The 25,575-nt window shown below is 41.3% G+C and overlaps 1 pseudogene across 1 annotated transcript; it reads left to right on the top strand.

Annotated features, from left to right (window-relative positions):
- Positions 1–22,640: 22,640 nt before the first annotated feature.
- LOC309961146 (tripartite motif-containing protein 60-like) lies at positions 22,641–24,112 on the top strand (annotated as a pseudogene). The gene has a single exon. The product of its transcript is annotated as a tripartite motif-containing protein 60-like (transcript).
- Positions 24,113–25,575: the final 1,463 nt, after the last annotated feature.

Here is a 25,575-nt window from a genome sequence, read left to right as displayed (position 1 = left end):
CCATGAAAAGACAGTCCAGAACCAAAAAGCAGTCCATGCCTCTGCTCACAGGATGTGCAGAAACCCAAAAGACTCATAGAGAAAATTGTCCTAATATTAAACAGCCAAGAAGAAGGGTTACAATAGGAACTAAGACTATTCTTTGACCTTGGAAACCTGGGTCTTTGATGAGGTTATTATGAATAATTTTGGGAAGTGGGAGGTGGAGGTGTGGAGAAGGTACAGGGGGGACCCCTCTTCAAGCAGGGTCTGCACAGGGTCTTCAAGTATGCTCTCCAGACCAGCAACATCAGGACCATGGAGACATTTATTAAAAATCCGGATCCTTGAGGCCCACCTCCAGCCTACTGAATCAGAAATTCATCAGGTTGGGTGGGGAGTCCAGAAATCAATCTATGTTACAAAAGCTGACCAGGTGATCTTGGTGCACCCTAACATCTGAGAACCATTCATCTGGAAGTTGCATTTGAAGGAAACTAGGATATGTCCCTCTAAAAGTTGTGATTTTGACATAAAAATTATTTTGAGCCAAAAGCAACTAAGAAGCAACAAACTCAGAAAAACTCCCTTTTTCTGCCTAGAGGTGGGATATAAGTTCTTCTTTTAGTGGAGGCAGATGCTTATCAGCCCAGAGAGGGCACCAGAGGAACATGCAAACAAACCTCACTCCATTAATTCTCTTTCGTGGATTTAACTTCCTGCATTTGGCCACCCTTGAAAGCCTAAATCTGCTTCCCAAGCCCTCTCTCTTGCCTACAAATGCACTACCCTTTGTTGAAGCTGCTTTATAAACTGGGATTCTAAGCCACCATTTGGGGTTCCTTTTCCTTTAGGTTCGTTCAGCTAGAGGGGTGTTGCTGACTTAATTCACTGTTTTCCTTGTGCTAATTTTTCTGTCTGAGACTCTCAGCTAAAATTAAAGTTGGGTAGAGGATGTATTTTGCCTGGCCCACACATTCAAAGCAAACAATTCTTCCTCACCCTACTGGATAATTCCATCCCCATAAGATGATGAAAGGAATTTGTCACAGGAGAATACAGCACAGGAGAATCCTGGGTTAAAAGAGGAAGTTTTCTGGTTTTTGGTGACAGGATCAGCACTGAAAGTGTAAATTCTCTGCCTGAAAATTGAATATTTGAAAACGGAGTCGTTTTTTAGAGTTAAAAGCAGGAAATGACGGCACATCAGAGAACTCATTGACTGTCAGGTGTCAGCCACTCTGAAGACTTCAACTACATGATCTTTTTTAAAGGGTCTCAAATCAGTGTTTATAGCTTAAACCTCTTCCCTAAATATCAAACCAGTAAAATCAAGTGCAAACTAGATATTTCTATTTCTTCGTGGACCAAACACACATTGTGTTCAATCTGAACTCGCTTCCCGTTCAATCCTGCCCTGGCCCAGTGCTTGCTATTTCAGAGGCTAAAGCCCTGGCCTTCCTCTCCATATCCCATCGTTTACTAATCTTGTGGGTCCACTTCTCACCTCATTCCACCACGTGGCTTCGGGACGCCACAGTTTCTAGCAAGAGCCCCCTAGGGATCCAACCGGGCAGCTGCACCTTTCCCACCTCATCCACCCAAGTCTAAGAAGCAGCCAGGGAGATCTTTTCAAAAGCATCTGCTGCTCCTGGGGTCCCTCTGCTTGAAATCTGCCAGCAGCTTCCACTGTTCTCAGGGTCAAAACCCAAAATTCCTAACAGGGCTCCAGGCCAGCTGTCCCTTGCCTCACTCACTGGCTTCAGGAAGTCATTCTCTGTGCCCTCATTTCAGGAAGAAATGCCACCATAACTTCTCAGTTTGCTAAAGCCCATGGACCTGTGAGAGGAAACATCAGACCTCTGAATTTGCTTCTAACCACACTCTAGGCCCCACAGAAAGAGTCCCCAGGGTCCCCCAAGTAGCCAGATCTCTTAGCAAAGCTCCCCCCTACCTGGTGCTCCTGTTTTGTTCTAATGGTGGGTTCCCTGCGTGATTTACCTTCTGTGTCTTTTTTCTGCCTCCTGTGTCTCTGCTGGTAAGTTGCAGTGGATGCTCTTCACTCCTTCTCCCAACAGCCCTGAGTGCTGGCAGCTTCTTCACCCATAGTGAGAACTCTCCTGGGTGCAGGTGCCTCTCGTGCTGGTCTAAGAGAGACCATAGAGAGTCTGGGCAGTGTACAGCCAAGCTGCACTTGACAAAATTCCCAAGGAGGTTCCAATTGAAAACAGGTGTGAGGATCCCTGGCTGTAGCCTCAGTAAAGATTGGTTTTATGTGATTGGAATGTGGGTAGCAGGGAAGCAGAAGGATAAGAATAATGATTCTGGGCATCTGAGTGACAACATTTGTAAAGTATTTTAATTCTAAAATAAATCCAGTGTTTTACATGAATATACTCACAATATTTAGAGAACAATTTCCAAATGACAACCAAAACCTTTTTTAAAAAAGGTGAACTTCTTTGACAAATAGTTATTGAGCATAATTTCTCAGCTAGTTGGTGTACTAGACTTTTAAGACACCGTGACCAAGGAAAAAGCAGTCACAGAATGTCCAGTCTCATAGGTGGGAAAGGGGTGAAACAACCACCAGATTCATGAGTCAGTGTGAGGTGCTGGCAGGGAGTATACCCTGGCATCCTAAAGACACTACCTTTGCCAGGAAGTCGAGGAAAGACTCCCTGGAGAATTGATGCATGGTAGGAGGAGGGTAACAGGACAGATTTCTGGTTGAGATATAGCCAGAGTTATCACTCTGACTGCAGAGGGGGATCAACGGAGAGGTCCCAGTGGAGTCTGGGGAGGAGCCATGGTTGGGTAGCCAAGTGTGAGGGAGGCTGCCAAGTTACACCTCCCTGAGCAAAAGTTGCAGAAGGTGGTGGGGATCCCGGGGAATATTAAGTAAAACAAAAGTTACTGATGACGGAACAGCAAAGAAGTGCTGAGCACTGGGTTGAGGTTTATTGGTTGGCAGAGAACATTTATTATGATCATTCATATGCAGATTACACGACTTCCATCAGGCTTAGCTGCACTACATCTCTGAGAAGAGGGCAGGTTATCCTGTATCCCTTGAAAGCCATTTCCCCATTTGTAAGCTGGGGACAGAAATAGTACTCTACACTTAGAGTAACTCTAGCCTAATAACCAGAAATTCAGTAAATATTTTAAATGAGAATACATGTAAGGTACATACTATCCATGAAGTACTTCATTTTTGATTGGCATGATTTTCAATCTTTTGAGTAATATTTTTTCTAGTATCATTTTATGTAATGTCAGGAGAAGAAATATGCTAAAACACATAAAAAACACTAACAGGGGGAATAATCAGGCATCATCCTCCCCTTAGATAAATCAGGACTTATATTCTCAACTGTGTGTTTCCAGAAACTTTTATATATCCACATATTTATATTTTTATGTGACGGATGATTTAGCATAAATGGTAGTATATTTTACAAATAGTTCCTTAAATCTGTCCATTTAACATTAGATAGAAATGTGTCCTTCACTGTCATAAAATTACTTCTCTAGTAAGAAATACAATTTTTTAAAAAAGAGTAATATATAGTTTATAAAATGTAAAGGGCAGAAAAGGAAGTCCACCCATGCCCCCAAATAATCTCTGTTAATCGTTTAGAACTTTTTGTACTATATATACTGTACACTCACCACATCATTACTAGTGTATTTAAACATCCTAACATGAGCACCAAATAGCAGCTAAGTGTTCCTAGCATTGGGAAAACTTCAGTGAACAAAACCAAGTCTCTGCTCTCCTAGAGTATCAAAGATGGAAAACAAAAACATAAATCTCCTGCATATATGCACATGAGGAAAACGTTTTAACATATTTCTAACATCTGGCTCAATACAAACATAATGTGTCAGGTGATGACAGCTATATAAAGGAAAATCAGCATGGAAATAGTTCAGACCACTTTGGAAACCTGTTTGGCTCTTGATACTAAAGCTGAGTATGCATATATGCTCCCCTATGGCTCAGAAATTCCACTCTTGTTATTTATCTTTCAGAATGTGGTCATGTATGCAAGGATGCTCATAGGAGCACAATTCCCAAGGGGAAATCTGGAAACAACCCAAGAGATTTCAACAACAGAATGGACTAATGAACAGTAGTACAGGCATACGATGGAATACTATTCACCAAGAAAAAGGAATGAAAAACAGAAAAATAAGGATGAATTCTCGATCCATCATATTGACATGAAGAACCCAGAATTAAAATAGAATAGTGTATGCCTCCCCTCATATGAAGATCAAAATCAGGCCAAACCAGCGAATCTTTTAGCAGCAGGTGGCGGTTATCTTTGGGGAGGAGCGTGGAGGCAGTGATGGAGAGTGGCCAGGAGGGGAAAGGGAGCAGGTACTGTTCTATTTGTGGGCTTGGTGGCTTACGGGACTATGTTCACTTTGCAATCATTCTCAGGATATGTAAAATGATGGGTGCATGTCTTTATGTATGTATGGTCTACATCCATAAATGTTTACTTAAAAAAAGAAACTGCTTCTGTTCTGTCTCCATAGGTGAGCCAGGGAATCTGCATTTGCAACAAGCATTTTGGTGACCCCCAGCCAAGGGAAACGGTGATAACAGAGATATGCAGTAAGAGGAAACTGAGTTCAGACCCCTGGTTGCTCACTGACTAGTTGTGTGACCACGGACGTGCGTCATGGTGGGGTCTCAAGTAGCCTTCCTTCCAGCCCCACCTCCAAGCTGCACAATGTCCCCTGTCCTCTGCCATGTCCCAGTGACCCTAGGTGTGGTCAGTGTGGAGTGGACTCTGGAACAAGACTCTGCGTTTGAGTCCGGGCTCTGCCATTTATCAGCTGTAAGCTTGGGAGCACAGGTGAGCTCACACCCCTGTGCCTCAATTTCATTCTCTGTGAAGTGAGTTGGTGACAGAACCTACCTCCTCGGGTACTTGAGACTCAAGCAAGCAGTGAGAAGACAGAAAGTGCTATGTCAGTGACTCTTGTAGTGAGGATGATTATAATTGCACATGAAGTAGATACCCATTAGCCTCTACTGTGAGTCTCAGATCTGAAGAGTGTGGTTCCTGTGAGAGTGGATCTGACACTGGCTCAGCCACTTACCAGCTGTGCCCCTACTGTGTGCCAGCCCCATGTTCACTCAGCTGTGCTCAGGCCAGGAGTCTGAACACCTGTTTGCCTTACTGTAGTAACTGCAGTGGTTTCCGGCTCTGGTGAAAGGGCTCTCTCATGATCTAGGGGTTCAGGAAAATACAAACTCCTTGTCATCACCTCGGTAGTCGGGATGGAGGGGTGACTGGGTCTGATGCTGGCATGTGCTTTTTAAATGAATTTGTCAATAGAAGTCTCACACATATCAGGAAAGTTGCAAAATTCTTTAGTGTATTATCACAAAGGGAATGTAGGTCTGAAACAAGATCTCATCTGTAAAAACAAAAGGCATTGCCAGCAATCTCCCCCCACAAACCCTAATCTAGGGACAGGATCATATCCTAATAACAGTAAAAGAGATGAGTTTTTTAAGCAGAGGTGTAATGAGATCAATTTTTTTTTGAAAAGTGAATGCCAGAGAACAGAATGATGACAGGGGTGGCAGATGACCCAGTGAATGGGCCACTTAGGAGAATAGAGCAGTGGCCCAGGTGAGAGCTGCTGCTGCCCTGGTTTGGGAGAGAGAAATGGAGTTGAGGAAAAGTGGTGTGGGCCATTGGGTGTGGAGATATTATTTACTGAAATAGGCAATCCTGTGAGTAACAGGCTGAGTGCAGGATTCAGTGTAAGAGAGTGAAGTGTTGGCACTCTGGGAAGAGGCAGAAGAAGTGGCCAAATGGCATCTGGACACAAGGCTTTCAGGTAGATCCACCTGAGCTAAAGCGAGAGATTGAAGAGCCTTCAGGACACAGCTGGTAACTGTGGCCTCCCCAGTGAGGGGGAGCACATAGAAAGTGTTTCTAGATCAGTTTTAAATTTCAACATGTGTCAGAATCACTGGGAGAGTTTACTGACACAGGCATAGATCAGAGATAGAGCCTGGTTACAGGCTACCTCAAGAAAAAAAAAAAAGAAAGAAAAAAAGAAAACAACTATGACAAAATAGTGAGTCATGTGAGTGTTTTGGTTTCCAAGTGTGTATCAAAGGTATGTTTACACTATACTGTCATCTATTATGTGTGCAATAGCATTTTGTCTAAAAAACAATGTAATGCCTTAATTAAAAGACTATTGCTAAAAAAAATGCTAACCCTCATCTGTGCCTTCAGCAGGTTGTAGTAGTAACTTCAAAGATCACTGATCACAGTTCAAATTTAATAGTGATGAAAAACTCTGACATATTGTGACAGTTACCAAAATGTGGCACAGATACAGGAAGTGAGCAAATGCTGCTGGAAAAATGGCACCAATAGCCTTGCTCCATGCAGGGTTGCCACCACCCCTCCATTTGTAAATAGGTCATAGCGTGATGAAAGGAGAAAGGCCTGTACACAGACTGCTGAGCCATCCCTGCAGGTTCTGACTCAGTAGATCCCAGGTGGGAACCTGGAAGCTGCATTTCTAACCAGCTCTCAGGTGACGCACATGATGTTGGTCTGGGAACCACACATTCAGACCCACTAGAGGGCGCTGCAAAGGGGCCACATATAGCCTTCTGGATTCTCTAGGTACCTCATCTGTCACTTCTTCCAGTTACTAGATTTTTACCAAAGAAACAAATCAATAGTACGTGTTGTCCACAAAAATTCAATTAACAATGACATTAAGAAGGGAATTTCATTCAAGCCAAACTGAGGAATATAACCTAAGTTCCACCTGTTAGAAGTTGAAGGCATAGTCATGTACGTGTTTGAGACACAGGATCGTCCATCAAAATAACGTATGGATATGTTACATAAAGTTCACCAAGGTAAGCACGTACAAAGTGAGCAGCAAGGTCCATGACTCCCTACGGAGCTGGGAAAGAAGGCTATTCTTTTAATAAATCACATTGCTAGCATCAAAGAAAGGGAAAAAGATTGATATTTATGTTCAAGCAGGTTCTCCCATCTTTTAGGAGCTGTGGGTTATGTGTGATGCAGAGGCACCCTGCACATTAGGGAGAGAGGGAGAAGGCCCAAAGGGACAGAGAGAGTGAATTTTAGGTTTAAATTTTCTTTTCCTGCCTTAAAATATAAATTTTATTCTATCGATATTGAACATAGTAGGTGAGTCATTGCTTACCAGTGTTCACATAATTATAAATACATTTCTTCTTCATTCTTCAGGATAAGGTCCTTCACTTAGTTTGGCTCTAAAGCCCTCCCAGCAGTTCATTCCCTTGGACATTTTGGGGGCACAATCGATATTTCCACACTAGTGAGGGGCAGACCTTAGTTGGAGCTCCCCAGCCCGAAAGAACTGATGTAAACAGTCAAGTGTTCAACTTTGATGGCCTCATCTGGAATAAATGCCTGAGTTACAGTCATCAAATCCAACTCCCTACATTCAAACTTTCACTCTCTCCTCAAGGTTTCAGTCCTGCCTTTCTACTCAGACGGTTCCTCATGGTGATTCTGTTTCCAACACCATTGACACTTTCATGACCTGAGGGCTCAGGAACTAGACTTTGTCAACCAGTCGCAGGTGCTCTTTCAATAGCTGTATCTGCTTTGTTTTCCTCTTCCTGGCTGCTCTGTGCCTGTGGTCCCTGGGGTTCTGCCCTTGACTCCCTCTTACTTTCCACCAGCGTCTCTCCACCTGTGTTCTGGTCCCACAGACTGCTATGCAACAGAGCACATTCATTTCTCTTCCCTGCCCAGTGAACCTCAGAACTGGGGAGCCTGGAGAGAGAAATGCCCACCCCTGCCCCCCATGAATGGGAGCTGGCCTGGCACCCTCACCTAGGTCTTGCTGTTCTCCTGATGAGCGTAAACAACTTCACAGAACAGCAACATCATCCGACAGGGCCACTCTGTGACTTTGATCAACAAGACAAACACAAGACTACTCTTGAAGCAGGTCTGGACACAGACAAAACATGAACATTGTTCAAACCACAAAAAAGACCCAACATCCAGGACAGGACCCACCTCTCTTCGCTAATAGGAGTGACGGCTATTTGCCCATCACATCTTCAGCCTCAGTCTAGTCTTCCCTCCTTCTGCATGAGGTTTATAAAGATACCCTGTCACAGAATGAATCCCCTACTGGCAATATCCTATCAGAGCAATGTCCTTCTTCCTTAGCCTTTTCCTAAACCCCATAACACAACACCACCAAAATAACACCCCCTCCCTGAAATGCTAGAGGGTTCCCCATGGTGTGTCCTCCCTTGCTGAGGGTAGTGAGCCCAGGTGCTAAATAAAAGTGGTTCCCGTCCCTTTGGCTTGAGAGTGTTGACAGGGACAGAGGAGAGATAGATCTTGTGGGGAGAGAAGGTAGAGCCAGGTTTCCTCAGTGTAGGGGGTGCACTGGGGGAGGTGGGCTCATAGTTATGAAAAACAAGATTCTCATGTGTCCAGAACGCTGCTCTCAAGCCACGACTCCAGCTCAGCTCCATGTACTGAGTGGCAAGACTGGGTCTACGGGGAGGAAAACATGGGACTCATCTCAGGTGCACAATTTAAGGGGTGCCAAAACACACAGGGATCAAGACCAATACTACTTTAAGTATTTTTAAAAGTTAAAACTAGGGCTTCCCTGGTGGCGCAGTGGTTGAGAGTCCGCCTGCTGATACAAGGGACACAGGTTCGTGCCCCGGTCCGGGAGGATCCCATATGCCGCGGAGCGGCTGGTCCCGTGAGCCATGGCCGCTGGGCCTGCGCGTCCGGAGCCTGTGCTCCGCAACGGGAGAGGCCACAACAGTGATAGGCCCGCGTACAGCAAAAAAAAAAAAAAAAAAAAAAAAAAAAATTCAAAATTAATGCAAGAAATCCATGATGAACAAAATGTCAAAATCTTAAAGATAGGATATGTATTACTGATTTTTCCTTCATAAACAATTTCTTGCCAAATTCATGCATAACTAATTCATGTATTACTAATGCCTGCTATATTTTGTCATATTTGATTCAATATTTTATATTAAGAAAAAAATTAGTGTTACAGATAATTTTGAGGTACCCCAGAATCATTCTTCATTTTCATTCTTCATGTGGCTCAAGTTAGTTTGTACCTTTCAGTATACTTCAAAATTAATTATTATGAAAACTTTCAAAGATATAGAGAAGCAGACACAATTGCATTAAAAAATATTACCATCAACCCACATTCAACATTTATCAAAATATTGTTAATTCATCTTTTTTCTTCCCTTTATGGTTGCTTTCATACTTGTATACATCATATCTCACTAAAAATGTGGACATTTTTTACTAAAACCTTTATAATACCTAGAAAACAAGCCACAACTCCGTGATATCATTTAATACTTTATAGTCAAAATTCCCCAACTGCCTCATAAATGTCTTTTGTTATGTGGGTTTATTCAAATGTGGATCCAAAGAAGTTTCATGTTTCACATTTAGGATTTTTTTTTTCATTTTCAACACTATTCTTTTTTTTTTTTAATGCCAGCATTGACTCATTGACCTGTACAATTTCCCACATTCAAGTGTTGTTTCTTTTAAGGTCATTAACATATTCCTCCTCTACTCCCTACATTCACCATAAAGTGAAAGGATGCTACAAATGCTCATCCAATTCAGATTCAATGTTTTGTGGTTAGATAATTTATAGGTGATGCAGAGTAGCTCAAAAAAACATCAAATAATTGTACACATAATGTGTAGTTGCTCCTGTTTAGTGATGCTATGATTGATCAGTAGGTTAAGGTGCCAAAGCCTTGGTGCTCAAGTGTAAAGTCCCCACCAGAGGGTCTACCAGCTCAGTAAGGAGATGCTGAAAAAGTCTTAAACACTGAAAGAAAGAAAACTGTCATTATTTGCAAAGGATAAAACTGTCTGTTACGAAACTCGAAGAACCTGAAGAGAAATTATATAGCCTTAAGGGGATTTTAGCAAGATTATTGTATAAAGTATTAATACATATTTTATCCACATGTGAGAAACAAAAACATAGGGTTTAAAGTGAATCTTTTACAATTGCATCAACATGTAAAATACGTTTGAATGAATCTAAACATGAAATGCAAAAGTTGTATGAACAAAATCATAAACATTTAATGAAAGAGATTAAGGAAGACCTTTATAAATGTAAGAGTATACCACACCTCCATGGATTGGATGACTCATACTAAAAGTTTCATGTCTCTCCAATTTGGATTGCTGCCTCAATGAAATCCCGAATAAAATCCACAAAAACACTATTTTAATAATCAAATATGATTTTACATTTTATTTTGTTTATCTATGTTCAGGGACCAAACTAGAGAGGCAAATCATCACTGGAAACATTATTTTTGAGGAGTGGATAGCTTGTAGGTGCTTCATAAAAGTGCTTATTTAAACTATTTCCTGAGTTGTCCTTGACAACACATTTTAAAACAATGAAGTACATGTGCTGATATAGGACAAAAATAAGTGGAAAATAAGCAGTTAAAACAAGATAGATTGCCCTCATTGCAAATATACCCAGGGGAATGTTCTATACACATAAAGTATACATCATATAAACATTGGGGTTTATATGTAGGCTACTTGGGAAGGTTCATCAAAAAGCCATTAAGCAGGATTCTTCTAGAAAGGGAAACAGAGGAAAGGAGGCCCCCATGTGACCATTCTACCCGGGAAGGCTTTTCTGTAATGCACATCCCATCATTTTACCCTTCAACATTTTAAGGAAGATGTTTCTGGAGTGCAGGCATATGTGCTCCTGTTTAAGAAAATCTTTATGCTGTCCTGGGAGTAGATGGCTGTCCTCAGGGAGAGAAGAGGAGCACCTTCATCTGAGACCCATCTCCCTCTGTGGGCACCATAACTGCCTGCCTGTGGGGAGTGTGCTGGGGTCCTAGTGTCCCAGGCTGCTAATCAGCATCCAGGGACAGGGAGTACTTAGGACAGGTTTGATGGATTAACATAGGAATGATTGAGCCATCAATGAATGGGACATCATGCAGGCATTCATTATATATTAATACAAAGATCCTTAGTCTTCTATGAATATAAAGAGGTGAGAAAGATCAAATCTGGAAGTGGAGATTCAGGATTACTTCAGAACTTACAAAACATAAGGAGCTCCAGGGAAATGTATTTAAAGTACATTCAAGGCCTCCTCAAGGCAAACTTCTATTTCATTCCATCCAGGGAAGCCTGTCCCTAAACCTGTCCTGGTGCTGCCCCATGACAGCCCCTCGCCCACCTGCTACAACACTCCCACAAAACCCCCACCTCCTGAAGGAGAGGTGCAGCTGCACCTCAAGGAGAGAGCTTGTCTGCTGCCTGAGGGCCTGAGAGGTTGAGAACTGCAGAAGGGCTTTGGAAATCCAGAAACGGAGATTAGGATACATTTGGGAAACACCTCCTTTAAGGGGCAGACAGAATTCAAATAACCTCTGAAGGGACAGGCCAAGAATATTCAGCAATTTCACTTTAGGAAAAAAAAAATGAGGACTTTCCAATGTATTCCAAGGAACCGCTATATTTAAAATGGGTAACCAACAAGGACCTACTGTATAGCACAGGGAACTCCGTTCAATGTTATGTGGAAGCCTGGATGGGAGGGGAGTTTGGGCGAGTATGGATATATATATATGTATGGCTGAGTCGCTTTGCTTTGCACATGAAAGTATCACACTGTTAATTGACTATACTCCAATATAAAATAAAAAGTTAAAAAATAAAAAAAAATTTTAAATAATTCAAAAATCAAAATAAATAAAATAGACATGAAAATCACCTGTACCTTGAAATATATTTATAATTATTAATCATTATTTTAGAAAATGGTGTGATTTCACATAAGTGAAATGAATACTTAGAAATCTGTGATTTCACATAAGTGAAATGGATAAAACTTAGAATCCATTTGTCATATTACTAGAATTCATTTGCACTGTGTTTTATTTTAATGCATTTGGAAAGACCCATGCTGTAACAGTGAAATTTTCCCAAAAGCAACTGTACTAAAAACCTCAAATAATACAGCACAATCCTGACAGGAAGAAAAGGGAAAGCAATATAATTAGTCAATAGGTTTTTAGTACCTGCTTTATGCCCAGCTGAACCCTGTTCAACAAGTGAAAAATGTATAGGACATGGTCCCTGTCTTAAGAAAACTTATAGTTCATTAAAGAGATGCAACAAATTCCTTATTTAAAAAAATTCAGAACAGTTAGGTATGAAATTTTGTGCTTTGATTTTAAGAAGAGTAGATATTCAGAGAAAAAGGGAAAGGGGAAGAAAAGGCTGAATGACAGTCATAAAAGGCTTTTTGAAGGCGAGAGAATTCAGGAAGGTCCGGGAAGGATGGGTATGGTCTGGTTAGAAGAAAAGGAGAGATGTTATTTCAGAAGATTAAAATTGATTGAATAAAGACAATAAGCCCATTAATTTACATTTGATGGGGGAAATGAAAGGCACGAGGAGGAGAGGAATGAGAACATCTGATGGACAGAAGCAACAGAGTGAAGGGAAATGAAGTGAAGATGGGACGGGAACTACAAAACTGTCTCCACTCTGCCAGGCACGTGAACTAAACACCCTGAGTCCATCCAATCTCCAGGCGAGGCTCCCCGGACTCCCTTAGAGGAATTCATCATCAATTCAGAATATCAGGTATCAGGTTTGGTATGGAGTGACCATGAGCTTGGATGTTGAGACACTCCTCCAAAGGGTTATTTTGTTTTAAATTCCACTCCTCTGGGATTCTATTCTATTCCTCAACTCTCCTAGTGCTTCCTTGGGCCATAATTCACGGATCTCAGGCTCATTAACTAGAACAACCCTCTGGCTCTATCTTTGTTGTGGAAATTGAAGCTAACCTTTCTCATAGTTATATTCTACAAAAGTCAGATAATTTATAATTTGAAACTCTATGAATAGATAATGTGATACATAAATGCTGTGTCTTTTTCAACTAGTTGTAGGAAGTTTGGTATTCAAGGCTTACGCAAATTTACTGAGTTAAAACTGTAATTTATGAAAGGAAACTTAAATCTTTTCTGCTTGGGAGTTTGAAAAGAATGAAGGGGAAATCATTGGAATGAATATGGATTTGTTTTGAACAAAGGAAATTCATATGTGGAAATGATCTACAGGGCATTCACTTTAGCTTCCAGACAATGCTGAATTTCTTCCTACCATAAAAGCTCAGAGGTTAAGTTCAGACTATTTTAAACTATGATTCAGCTGCTACCAAATGCCAAGGAGAGCTTGTATGAGTCCTGGGCAATATAGTTTAATATAAAGTGGTGGCCTGACTATAGTCAACACTATTGTATTTTTTTTTTTTGAAATTGTCTTTCACTGCCTCTAGATTCTTTTTTTTTTTTTTTGAACATAGTTGCTTTACAATGTTGTGTTAGTTTCTGCTGTACAGTAAAGTGAATCAGCTATATATATACATATATCTCCTCTTTTTTGGATTTTCTTCCCATTTAGGTCACCACAGAGCACTGAGTAGAGTTCCCTGTGCTATACAGCAGGTTCTCATTAGTTATCTATTTTATACATAGTAGTGTATATGTGTCAGTCCCAATCTCCCAGTTCATCCCACCCACCCACTCTCCCCCTTGGTTTCCATACATTTGTTCTCTACATCTGTGTCTGTATTTCTGCTTTGCAAATAAGTTCATCTGTGCCATTTTTAGATTCCAATTATATGCAATAATATATGATATTTGTTTTTCTCTTTCTGACTTACTTCACTCTGTATGACAACCTCTATGTCCATCCACATCTCTGCAAATAGCACAATTTTGTTCCTTTTTATGGCTAAGTAGTATTTCATTGTATATATATGCCACATCTTTATCCATTCATCCATCAACAGACATTTAGGTTGCTTCCATGTCCTGGCTATTTTAAATAGTGCTGCAGTGAACACTGGGCATGTGTCTTTTAGAAATATGGTTTTCTCAGGGTATATGCCCAGTAGAGGGATTACTGGGTCATATAGCAGTGATATTTTTAGTTATTTAAGGAACCTCCATACTATTCTCCATAGAGACTGTATCAATTTACATTCCCACCAACAGTGTAATAGGGTTCCTTTTTCTCCACATCCATTTATTGTTTATAGATTTATTGATATTTTTCATGATGGCCATTCTGACTGGTGTGAGGTGATACCTCATTGCAGCTTTGATTTACATTTCTCTAATAATTAGTGATGTTGAGCATCTTTTCATGTGTTTGTTGGCCATCTGTATATGTTCTTTGGAGAAATATCTATTTAGGTCTTCCACCCATTTTTTTGATTGAGTCGTTTGTTTTTTTGACACTGAGCTGCATGAGCTGTTTGTATATTTTGGAGATTAATTCCTTGTCAGTTGCTTCCTTTGCAAATATTTTCTCCCATTCTGAAGGCTGTATTTTTGTCTTGTTTATGGTTTTCTTTGCTGTACAAACCTTTTAATTTTAATGAGGTCCCATTTGTTTATTTTTGTTTTTATTTTCATTACTCTAGGATATGAGTCAAAAAAGATCTTGCTGGGATTTATGTCAAAGAATGTTATGTCAATGTTATGTCAAAGAATGCCTATGTTTTCCTGTCAGAGTTTTATAGTGTCCAGGCTTACATTTAGGTCATTAATCCATTTTGAGTTTATTTTTTGTGTATGGGGTAAGGGGGTGTTCTAATTTCATTCTTTTACATGTAGCTGCCCAGTTTTCCCAGCACTACATATTGAAGAGACTGTCTTTTCTCCATTGTGTCAATATATTATTGTCTCCTTTGTCATAGATTAGGTGACCATAGATGCGTGGGTTTATATCTGGGCTTTCTATCCTGCTCCATTGATCTATATTTCTGTTTTTGCGCCAGTACCATGCTGTCTTGATTACTGTAGCTTTGTAGTATAGTCTGAAGTCAGGAAGCCTGATTCCTCCAGCTCCATTTTTCTTTCTCAAGATTGCTTTGGCTATTCGAGGTCTTTTGTATCTCCATACAAATTTTAAGGTATTTTGTTCTAGTTCTGTGAAAAATGCCACAGTAATTTGATAGGGACTGCACTGAATTCAACTGCATAAATGCAGTTGAATCTGCTTTGGGTAGTATAGTCATTTTCACAATATTCATTCTTCCAATCCAAGAACATGGTATATCTTTCCAACTGTTTGTGTCATCTTTGATTTCTTTCATCTGTAACTTATAGTATTCTGAGTACAGGAATTTTGCTCCTTTATGTAGGTTAATTCCTAGGTATTCTTTTTGTGGTAATAGTAAATGTGATTGTTTCCTTAATTTCTCTTTCTGATATTTTGTTGTTAGTGTATAGGAATGCAAGAGATTTCTGTGCATTAATTTTGCATCCTGCAACTTTATCAAATTCATTGATGAGCTCTAGTAGTTTTTGGTGGCATCTTTAGGATTTTCTATGTATAGTATCATGTCACTGGCAAGCAGTGACAGTTTTACTTCTTCTTTTCCAATTTGGATTCCTTTTGTTTTTTTTCTTTTCTGACTGTCATAGAGGGGACTTCCAAAACTATGTTGAATAATAGTGGTGAGAGTTAACATCCTTGTCTTGTTCCTGATCTTAGAGGAAATGCTTTCAGTTTTTCACCATTGAGAATGATGTTTGCTGTGTGTTTGTCATATATGGCCTTTATTATGTTGAGGTAGGTTCCCTCTATGCCCACTTTCTAGAGAGTTTTTATCATAAATGGGTGTTGAATTTTGTCCAAACATTTTTCTGCATCTGTTGAGATGACCATATAGTTTTTATTCTTCAGTTTGTTAATATGGTGTATCACATTGAGTGATTTGCATATATTGAAGAATCATTGCATCCTTGGGATAAATCTCACTTGATCATGTTGCATGATCCTTTTAATGTGTTGTTAGATTCTGTTTGCTTGTATTTTGTTGAGAATTTTTGTATCTATATTCATCAGTGATATTGGTCTGTAATTTTCTTTTTTTGTAATATCTTTGCCTAGTTTTGGTATCAGGTGGATGGTGGCCTGGTAGAATGAGCTTGGGAGTTTTTCCAAGCTTTCTCTGTAATTTTTTGGAAGAGTTTGAGAAGGAAGGGTGTTAGCTCTTTAAATGTTTAATAGAATTCGCCTGTGAATCCATCTGGTCCTGGACTTTTGTTTGTTGGAAGATTTTTAATCACAATTTCAATTTCATTACTTGTGATTCATCAGTTTATATTTTCTGTTTCATCCTGGCTCAGTCTCGGAAGGTTGTACCTTACTAAGAATTTGTCCATTTCTTCCAGGTTGTCTATTTTTTTGGCATAGTGTTGCTTGTAGTAGTCTCTTATGATCCTTTGTAGTTCTGTAATGTCCATTGTAATTTTTCTTTTTCATTTCTAATTCATGGATTTGAATCCTCTCCCCTTTTTTTCTTGATGAGTCTGGCTAAAGGTTTATCCATTTTTTTTCTCTTCGCAAAGAACCAGGTTTTAGTTTTATTGATCTTCGCTATTGTTTTCTTCATTTCTATATAATTTATTTCTGCTCTGATTTTTACAGTTTCCTTCATTCTATTTTTGGGTTTTGTTTATTCTTTCTCTAGTTGCTTTAGGTGTAATGTTACACTGTTTATTGGGGACTTTTCTTGTTTCTTGAGGTAGGATTGTATTGATATAAGCTTCCCTCTTAGAACTGCTTTTGCTGCACCCCACAGGTTTTGGGTCATGGTGATTTTGTTGTGATTTGTTTCTATGTATTTTTTTATTTCCTCTTTGATTTCTTCAGTGATCTCCTGGTTATTTAGTAGCATATTGTTTAACCTCTACGTGTTTGTGGGGTTTTTTTTTTCTGTAGTTGATTTCTAATCTCATAGCATTGTGGTCAGAAAAGATGGTTGATATGATTTCAATTTTCTTAAATTTACTGAGGCTTGATTTGTGACCCAAGATGTGATCTATCCTGGAGAATGTTCCATGTGCACTTGGGAAAAAAGTGTATTATGGTGCTTTCAGATGGAATGTCCTGTAAATATCAATTAAATATGTCGGGTCTATTGTGTCATTTAAGGCTTGTGTTTCCTTATGGAGTTTCTGTCTGGATGACATATCCATTGATGTAAGCAGGGTGCTAAAGTCCCCCACTATTATTGTGTTACAGTCAAGTTTTCCTTTCGTGTCTGTTAATATTTGCCTTATATATTGAGGTGCTTCTATGCTGGCTGCATATGTATTTACAATTGTTATATCTTCTTCTTTGTTGATCCCTTGATCAGTATGTAGCGTCCTTCTTTGTCTCTTGTAACAGTCTTTATTTTAAAGTCTATTTTGTCTGATATTAGTATTGCTGCTCCAGTTTTCTTTTGATTTCCATTTGCATGGAATACCTTTTCCCATCTCCTCACTTTCAGTCTGTATTTGTCCCAAGGCCTGAAGTGGGTCTCTTGTAGACAACATATATACAGGTCTTCTTTTTGCATCTATTCAGCCAGAATGTATCCATACTGTGTCTTTTGGTTGGAGCATTTAATCCATTTATATTTAAGGTAATTATCAATATGTGTGTTCCTATTACCTTTCTCTTAATTGTTTTGGGTTTGTTTTTATAGGTCTTTTTCTCCTCTTGTGTTTCCCTTTTAGAGAAGTTCCTCTAGCATTTGCTGTAGATCTGGTTTGGTGGTGCTGAATTTTCTTAGTTTTTGCTCGTCTGTAAAGCTTTTGATTTCTCATCAAATCTGAATGAGATCCTTGCTGGGTAGAGTAATCTTGGTTGTAATTTTTTCCCTTTTATCACTTTAAATATATCCTGCCACTCCCTCCTGGCCTGCAGAGTTTCTGCTGAAAAATCATTTGATAACCTTATGGAATTCCCTTATATGTTCTTTTTTGCTTTTCCCTTGCTGCTTTTAATATTTTTTTCTTTGTATTTAGTTTTTGTTAGTTTGATTAATGTGTCTTGGCATGTTTCTCCTTGGGTTTATCCTGTATGGGACTCTCTGTTCTTCCTGGACTTGATTGACTATTTCCTTTCTCGTGTTAGGGAAGTTTTTGACTGTAATCTCTTCAAATATTTTCTCAGACCCTTTATTTTTTTCTTCTTCTTCTGGGACCCCTATAATTTGAAAGTTGGTATGTTTAATGTTGTCCCAGAAGTCTCTGAGACTGTCATTTCTTTTCATTCTTTTTTCTTTATTCTGCTCCTTGGCAGTAATTTCCACCATTCTATCTTCCGGCTCACTTAATCATTATGCTGCCTCAGTTAATCTGCTATTGATTCCTTTTAGTGTATTTTTCATTTCAACTATTGTGTTTTTCATCACTGTTTGTTCTTTAGTTCTTTGTCTTTGTTAAACATTTCTTTTATTTTCTCAATCCATGATTCCATTCCATTTCTGAGATTTTGGATCATCTTTACTGTCATTACTCTGAATTCTTTTTCAGGTAAGTTGCCTATTTCCTTTTCATTTATTTGGACTTGTAGGTGTTTACCTTGCTATTTCATCTGTACCATATTTTTCTATAGTCTCTTTTTTTTTACTGATGGGTGGGGCTGTGTTCCTGTCTTGCTGGATGTTTAGACTGAGGCATCCAGCACTGGAGTTTGCAGGCAGTTAGGTGGAGCCAGGTCTTGGTACTGAGAAGAGGACCTCTGGGAAATCTGACACCAATTAATATTCCTTGGGGCCTGAAGTTCTATGTTAGCCCAGCAGCTTGGACTCAGCGTTCCCACCACAGGAGCTCAGGCCTGACCCCTGGCCTTGGAACAAAGACCCTGGTCATGCGGGGATTTGTCCCATCCTCTTCGGTGCCTTAGGTCCCCTACCGGCACCCATTACGTGCTCTGCAAGAATTGCTCTGATGCATTTTTGTTGTACTTGTGGGGAGACGCAAACTTCACGTCATCTTACTCCACCATCTTAACTCCGCCTGCCTCCAGATTCTTAACTTCTCGTGGGCAGGAACCTCATACCAAACAGCCAGGGATTCCAGCAACCAGCACACACCTGGTGTGGCAGGTGCTCAGAACTGCTCACTGAATGAAGATGCACTGTCTGTCCGTCATATTCACATGGAGAGTTTCAGCTTTCACGGGACATCATTTTATTGGTACTTTGATTCAGACACTGAATCTTCCAGCTCCTTGGTGTCAGATTTCCTAGCCTCCAGAACTACCAATCCATGAAATCCCGTATGGAACTTGGCACCCAAGCAGGACAGCCAGTGGGAAGGGAACTGCAGATCAGTGCCCTCAAGCCAGCCAGGTCCAGCGCCCCTGCCCAGGGGAGGCAGCCTGTGGGCCTGTATTGTATAGTTGAAAGTTGCTAAAAGAGTAGATCTTAAAAGTTCTTATCACAAGTAAAAATAAAAATTCTAACTATGTGAGGTGATAAATGTTAACTAAACTTATTGTGGTGATCATTTCACAATATATACGTATATCAAATTCTTATGTTGTATACCTTAAAGTTATATGATATTATATGTCAAATATATCTCAATAAAACTAGAAAAAATAAATAAACTTATGGCCTTCTTCTGGGAAAAAAAAAAAAAGTATTCCAAGGAGCCAGAAACTAGATCACTGATAGAATTAGAGAGAGGGGATTAGGGTGGAGTGTCTGCCACACCCTGGACAGAAGATTCAATCAGAGAGGAAGATGAGAGGTATCATCAGCAGTCTGTAATCTCCCAGGCTGATTGCATCTGCAGTCTGTCTAATGGGATAAAGGAAAGGAGTCTCCCTACAGGCTTTTAAGGCCCAAGGGGCCCGATTCTGACCCCAGCAGTGAACAGAGAAGGTGGGCTGTGTCGTGCCTTCAGACCTGGATCAAGACCTGGATCGAGGAAGACCTTCTGCTCTGTGAGGAAGAAGCCCAGAGCCCCAGTGGGTGGAGCCAGGATGCCCCCAAGACCTTGAGGACACAGACCAGCTCCCGCAGAACAGAGCCAAGACTGAGAAGCATGGGCAGGTGAGTATGGACTTGGGGCCAGAATCTCAGGTGGGCCTGAGCAGGGACAACATAGCTGCCCAGGGGACACTGGGTGACCACACTCTGATGGAGAAGGGCCAAGTCAGGATGGTCTGGGAGGTGCTAGAGGGCAGGAGGTTCTCATTGGATTCATTTGGAACAGACTCTCTGGCCAGCAGAGTGGAAAATTCCATGGGTTCAGAGGAAGATGCAGTAGGAGGAAGGAAGCCCCAGTTGTGGGTGTGGGTGTGACCTGGAATCTGCCTGTCACCTGGACCATACCTGTGGGAGGTGTGGGCAAGTCCTAGGGGCTCCTGTGGGATGGACCTGCTGTGTGTCAGGCACCCTGCTCACTGCTGTTTCGTTTTCTTCTCAATATATGGGCTCCTTAGTTAAGGTTTTATGTATGTACCTGTGTGGTTACTTTATGGAAGATAAATATTTGCTGGCTATCATAAAGGACATATATACACACAGTTTCTTTTTATACTGTATTCACCTGTGACACTTGTTTTAGCATAATAGAGATAAGGTCAATCTTTTAAGCCCTGTTTCTTCTTTTTTTTTTTCCTCCTTTTGGGAATCAGACCCCAGGGAGTTTGTTCTTTAGCCTGCAGTGCCTGTTTTGCCCAAGGCCATTCCTAGGTCTTTTTCCAGAATGGCTGTGCTCTTGTCTTCCTGTCTCAAAATAATAGTATTATTTTCATGTGTTTGAACTTGCAGCCAACTCACATCAATTACTTGTAATGGTGGTACGTCATATTTTTTTAATTGAAGTAGAGCTGATTTACAATATTTTGTTAATTTCAGCTGTATAGCAGAGTAATTCACATTACATATATATACATTCTTTTTCATATTCTTTTCCATTATGGTTTATAACAGGATATTGAATATAGTTCCTTGTGCTGTACAGTAAGACCTTGTTGTTTATCCATTCCATATATAATAGTTTGCATCTGCTAACCCCAAACTCCCACTCTGTCCCTCTGCCACCCCCTCCCTCCCCCTTTAGAACCACAAGTCTGTTCTGTATGTCTGTGAGTCTGTTTCTGTTTCAGAGGTAGGTAGGGTAATTTGTGTCATATTTTAGATTATACATGTAAGTCATATTATATGGAATTTGTCTTTCTCTTTCTGACTTACTTAGTATGATAATCTCAAGTTCCATCCATGTTGCTGCAAAAGGCATTATTTTGTTCTTTTTAATGGATGAGTAGTATTCCACTGTATACATGTGCTACATCTTCTTTATCCATTCCTCTGTTGATGGACATTTCAGTTTCTTCCATGTTTTGGAGATTGTGAATAGCGCTGTTATGAAAATAGGGACACATGTGTCACTTTGAATTATAGTTTTGTTCAATATGTGCCTAGAGAGACATTGCTGGATCATATGGCACTTCCATTTTTAGTTTTTCTGAGGAAACTCCATGCTGTTTTGCATATGGGCTACTCCAACTTACATTCCCAGGTTGGTACGCCTTTTGAGTCTGCTGTAATCTCTAAATTTCCCCTGGAGATAGAGACTGAAGGGATGTGGACACTTTAGGATGGAGGGAGAGGGAGAGTTGTGGCTCAAAGAAGGAAGAGAGAAGCTGGCGTGGCCTGGCTGGGGCAGGAGCACACTGAGAACATTGGTCAGCCTTGTGGCCTGGCTGGGGCAGGAGCACACTGAGAACATTGGTCACACTGAGAACATTGGGCAGGAGCACACTGAGAACATTGGTCAGCCTTGGTCCCATTCTGATGTACTGGGAGTTAAGCTTCAACTTATGAACCGTGGGGGCACACAGTTCAGCCCACAACATCCCACGTACACATCCAGTGAGTGATGCCCCCAGCCATCCCTGCTCCTCATCACAGGGAAGCAAATCCTAGATATCATAGGGTTTATATGTAAATGGATCTCTTTTCATTAATAAAATCACATTAAGTAACCTATAAAAACATCATCAGAGCTTTCCGAGGACAGCGACCGAGTCTGTGGAGCCGCCCCAGGAGCCGGAGCTGTCGCATCCCCTCCTCTTCCACTTCCCGTTGCAAACAATAAAAGCCGTTCGTACCGTTAAAAAAAAAAAAAAAAAAAAAAAAAAAACATCATCAGAGACCCACAATCCCAACTGATTACAATTAGATTTTGTTTGGAAGTTTATTTATTAGAATCCAAAAAAAACCTTGGTCAAATATTGTTGATTATATACATGCTCTTTATTTCTGTAATATACATTCTTTTCCCTCTTGTTATCATTTTCTTGAAGGAGCTGGTGAGTTGTGCCATAGAGTTGCCCACACCTGGATTTTGCCAATTGTGTCCCTGTGCTGTTGATTTTCGTCACTACTGGGAGCAGTGGCTCTCTGTGAAGAAGAGGACCACCTAGCAAGTTCGATTTCAGCCCATTAAGTAAAAGGGAGAGAAGTGCCAAAGGAAGCAGAGACTGACTGGGGCTCTCAGTCCTCCTGGCAGCTGCTGTAGGGTTGAAGGGAAGGGGTAGAAATAGGCCTGAGTGGCCACAGCTCCCTGCAGATCCTGGCAAACCTACTGGCAGCCGTGAAGGAGCAGAGAGAAGGCTGAAGGGTCAGATGGTTCTCACTTGTCCCCACCCCTGGAGAGCCAGGTTTCTCTTAAGGGAGTCTCCTCAAACAGAAACCCTCCCTGCACGATGGCCCTGGCATCTTCCCTGGCACAGCTCCAAGCAGAGGCCAGCTGCCCCATCTGCCTGGATTACTTGAGAGACACAGTGACCACTGACTGGGCACAACTCCTGTCACCCCTTCATTCAACAGTGCTGGGAGGGTCTCCACGACATCTTCCCCTGTCATGTCTGTCTCCAGCCCTGCCCTGACAAGGGCTTTGGAAGGAACACTCAGTTATGTCTCATGATTGATTTTGTGAAGCAGCTTCCCAGCACAGAGGAAAAGAGGAAATGGCAGAAAGAGAAACCCCCGTGCGAGAAGCACAGGCAGCTTCTGAGCCTGTTGTGTGAGAAGAACCTGGAGCTGCTGTGTCTTCAGTGCAGGGTCTCTCCTCTGACCACCGCGATCACCCCCTGGCACCCATGGAGCAGGCTGCAGCCTGTCACAGGAGGAGGCACAAAGTCCACATTGAGCCCCTGAAAAAGCAGCTTGAAGATGCTGAAAAGTCATTAGAAATGCAAGCCTCAAAATTGTTTGAGTTGGTGCGGAAGGTGAACAATCAAAGGAGGGAATTGCACTCCGAAGTTGAATGCATTAAGCATTTCTTGGGAACAGAGCATGATGAAACTCATGTTAGGTTACTAAGTGAAAAGAAGGATGTTCAAGATAAAATAATTGAAAAAAACCACCAAATATCGGGCCACGGATCCACGTTGAAAAATCTACTTGGTGAAATAAATAAGTGTTGCAACCTGACCTGGATTTACTGACAGGCATTGAAAGGATCAACAGCACATATGGAAACCTAAAGAGCCCGGCAGCCTTTTCCTACAAATTAAAGAAGGAGGTTTTCACTCTCCCCCTACAATATTTTGGCCTCCACAAAATGATCTGCACATTTCAGGTACATCTCACACTAGATGCTGAAACTGCTCACCACAGTCTCATCATCTCACAGGACAGGAAAACTGCAACATTTCGAAGGATGGAACCAAACTGTGTTCATAATCTTGAGGCATTTACTTCTCACCTAGAAGTCCTGAGTTCTGAGGAATTTGATGCTGGCAGGCATTTTTGGCAGGTAAAAGAAAAAGGCCTGGGTGACTGCTCCTTAGGTATGTGTAAAGAATCTTTCCCCAGAAATGCTCTTATATCACCATCCCCAAGCAATGGCTGCTGGCAAATTCAGCTCTGGGGTAGTGCACCTAACACAGGGGATTCAGGAAACCCATGTCGGATTGGCGTTTTTCTGGACTGTGAGTTGGGAGAAATTTCTTTTTATAATTTGAAAAAGAGATCTCCTTTATATTTATTCAGTGACATTTTTACAGAAAAACTTATGCCCGATTTCTCTATTGGACCTCTTTCAAAATCACTTACAGTAAGTCTAGTTGAAGATGAGTACTGAGCCCCCTTAGAAGACAGTGTGTATGTTCTATTTTCTCCCTGTGTTCAGGGAACATCCTTGTAATAAACAATAATAAACAAAAACAAAAAAAAGTTACTTCCTCGGGGAGGTCAGGCATAATCTTCACCCACCCAGAAGCAACTGATCCAAAGAGGTGACTGATTGTTCTTAGGTTTCAGAAACAAAACTACCCCTCGCCCACTGCACCCTGTGACGCCAGCCCACCTGAAGCCTTTGGAGCTGTGCTCTTCACTCCTCTACTGTGCAGGGAAGGAGGAAGACGCGGTGGCGAAGCTTTTCAAACCAACCTCAAAGCACTAATAACGTGAAAATGTTGCTCCGGAATTAGAGGATCAGCAGAAGCCAATGACTGCCCGGTCACCTGGGAAACGACCCCTCCCCACCATCTTGCTCAGGCTCTTCCGGGTCCCCACCCTTAGACATTGAGCATGCGCAGGCTCATCCGCGCCCACTTTCAGTGCACCCACCCATCACCGTGGCCCGGAGAGCGTTTCCAGGGACTGGCCTCTCAGCGGCCAGAGGTGTGAGCCTTGCCCTGGAGCCTCCAGACTCCTCAGAGCCTCGGGCCTGAGAGGGCTGAGCCACCTACTCCAGGTGAGCCAGGAGGGCCCTGAGGAAGGGCGGAGGGAGCTTAGCTGAGCAGGGGGCTTTCTGGGCATCTCCTGGCGCCAGACTTAGTGGTCTCTTAAGAAAAGTCACAGGTCGAATCTTGGAGCTGGGAATCCGCCACAGGTTTAATTTCTTAGCCTGATGTTTATTGAGCGCACGCTAGCCGAGCTTTTCAACAGCTATAAGAATGGAGTAGATAATCAGTTTTGAGGAAAAATAGCAAAGAATTCAGACCATGAACCATACACTCTAGTGTCATTAACCAATGGCTGACAAAAAATAAATGTAAAATCTCAAGTGGGATTTGTGGCGTGACAGATGTGTGGTGGCAGGGCGAGCAGAGGGGCCGGAGGGCCGCATCCTCAGGATCTCACTGTTTTAACAGTAATGAACATTGGAGAGTAAGAGGATTACATTTGAGTGTAGAGTGCTATAGAGTTATGGAATTGATGGTCGGCATGGAGTAGAAGACGGTAGTCAGAATAGTCGGCCTGTGTATGTAGCCTGGACTGGAAAAGTGTCCCCCAAAACTGTTCTTTTCACTCCAAGGCCTGAGTCTGGAAGGTGGGGTTGGGGAGATAAGTATGGGGGAGGGGAGAACCCATTAGGAATATGTGTGGGAACGCCAGGGCACCTGCTTAATTTAAATGAAATACTCTCTATGAAACAATAGAATGTTTCTTTCTGGTTCCAGAAATTTCAGTCTTTTTTTTTTTTTTTTGGTTGTGCTACACAGCTTGTGGGATTTTAGTTCCCTGACCAGGGATTGAACCTGGGCCCCAGGCAGTTAGAGTGTAGAGTCCTAAACCCTAGACTACCAGGGAATTCCCTTTTTTCTTATTTTTAGTCTTTTTTTAATTGGAGTATAATTGCAACAATGTTGTGTTAGTTTCTGCTGTAACAATGAAGTGAATCAGCTACAT

Source organism: Leucopleurus acutus (assembly GCF_964270905.1).
Source record: "Leucopleurus acutus genome assembly, chromosome: 4".
Taxonomy (NCBI): Eukaryota; Metazoa; Chordata; class Mammalia; order Artiodactyla; family Delphinidae; genus Leucopleurus; species Leucopleurus acutus.
This window is presented reverse-complemented; position numbering and strand designations above follow the sequence as displayed.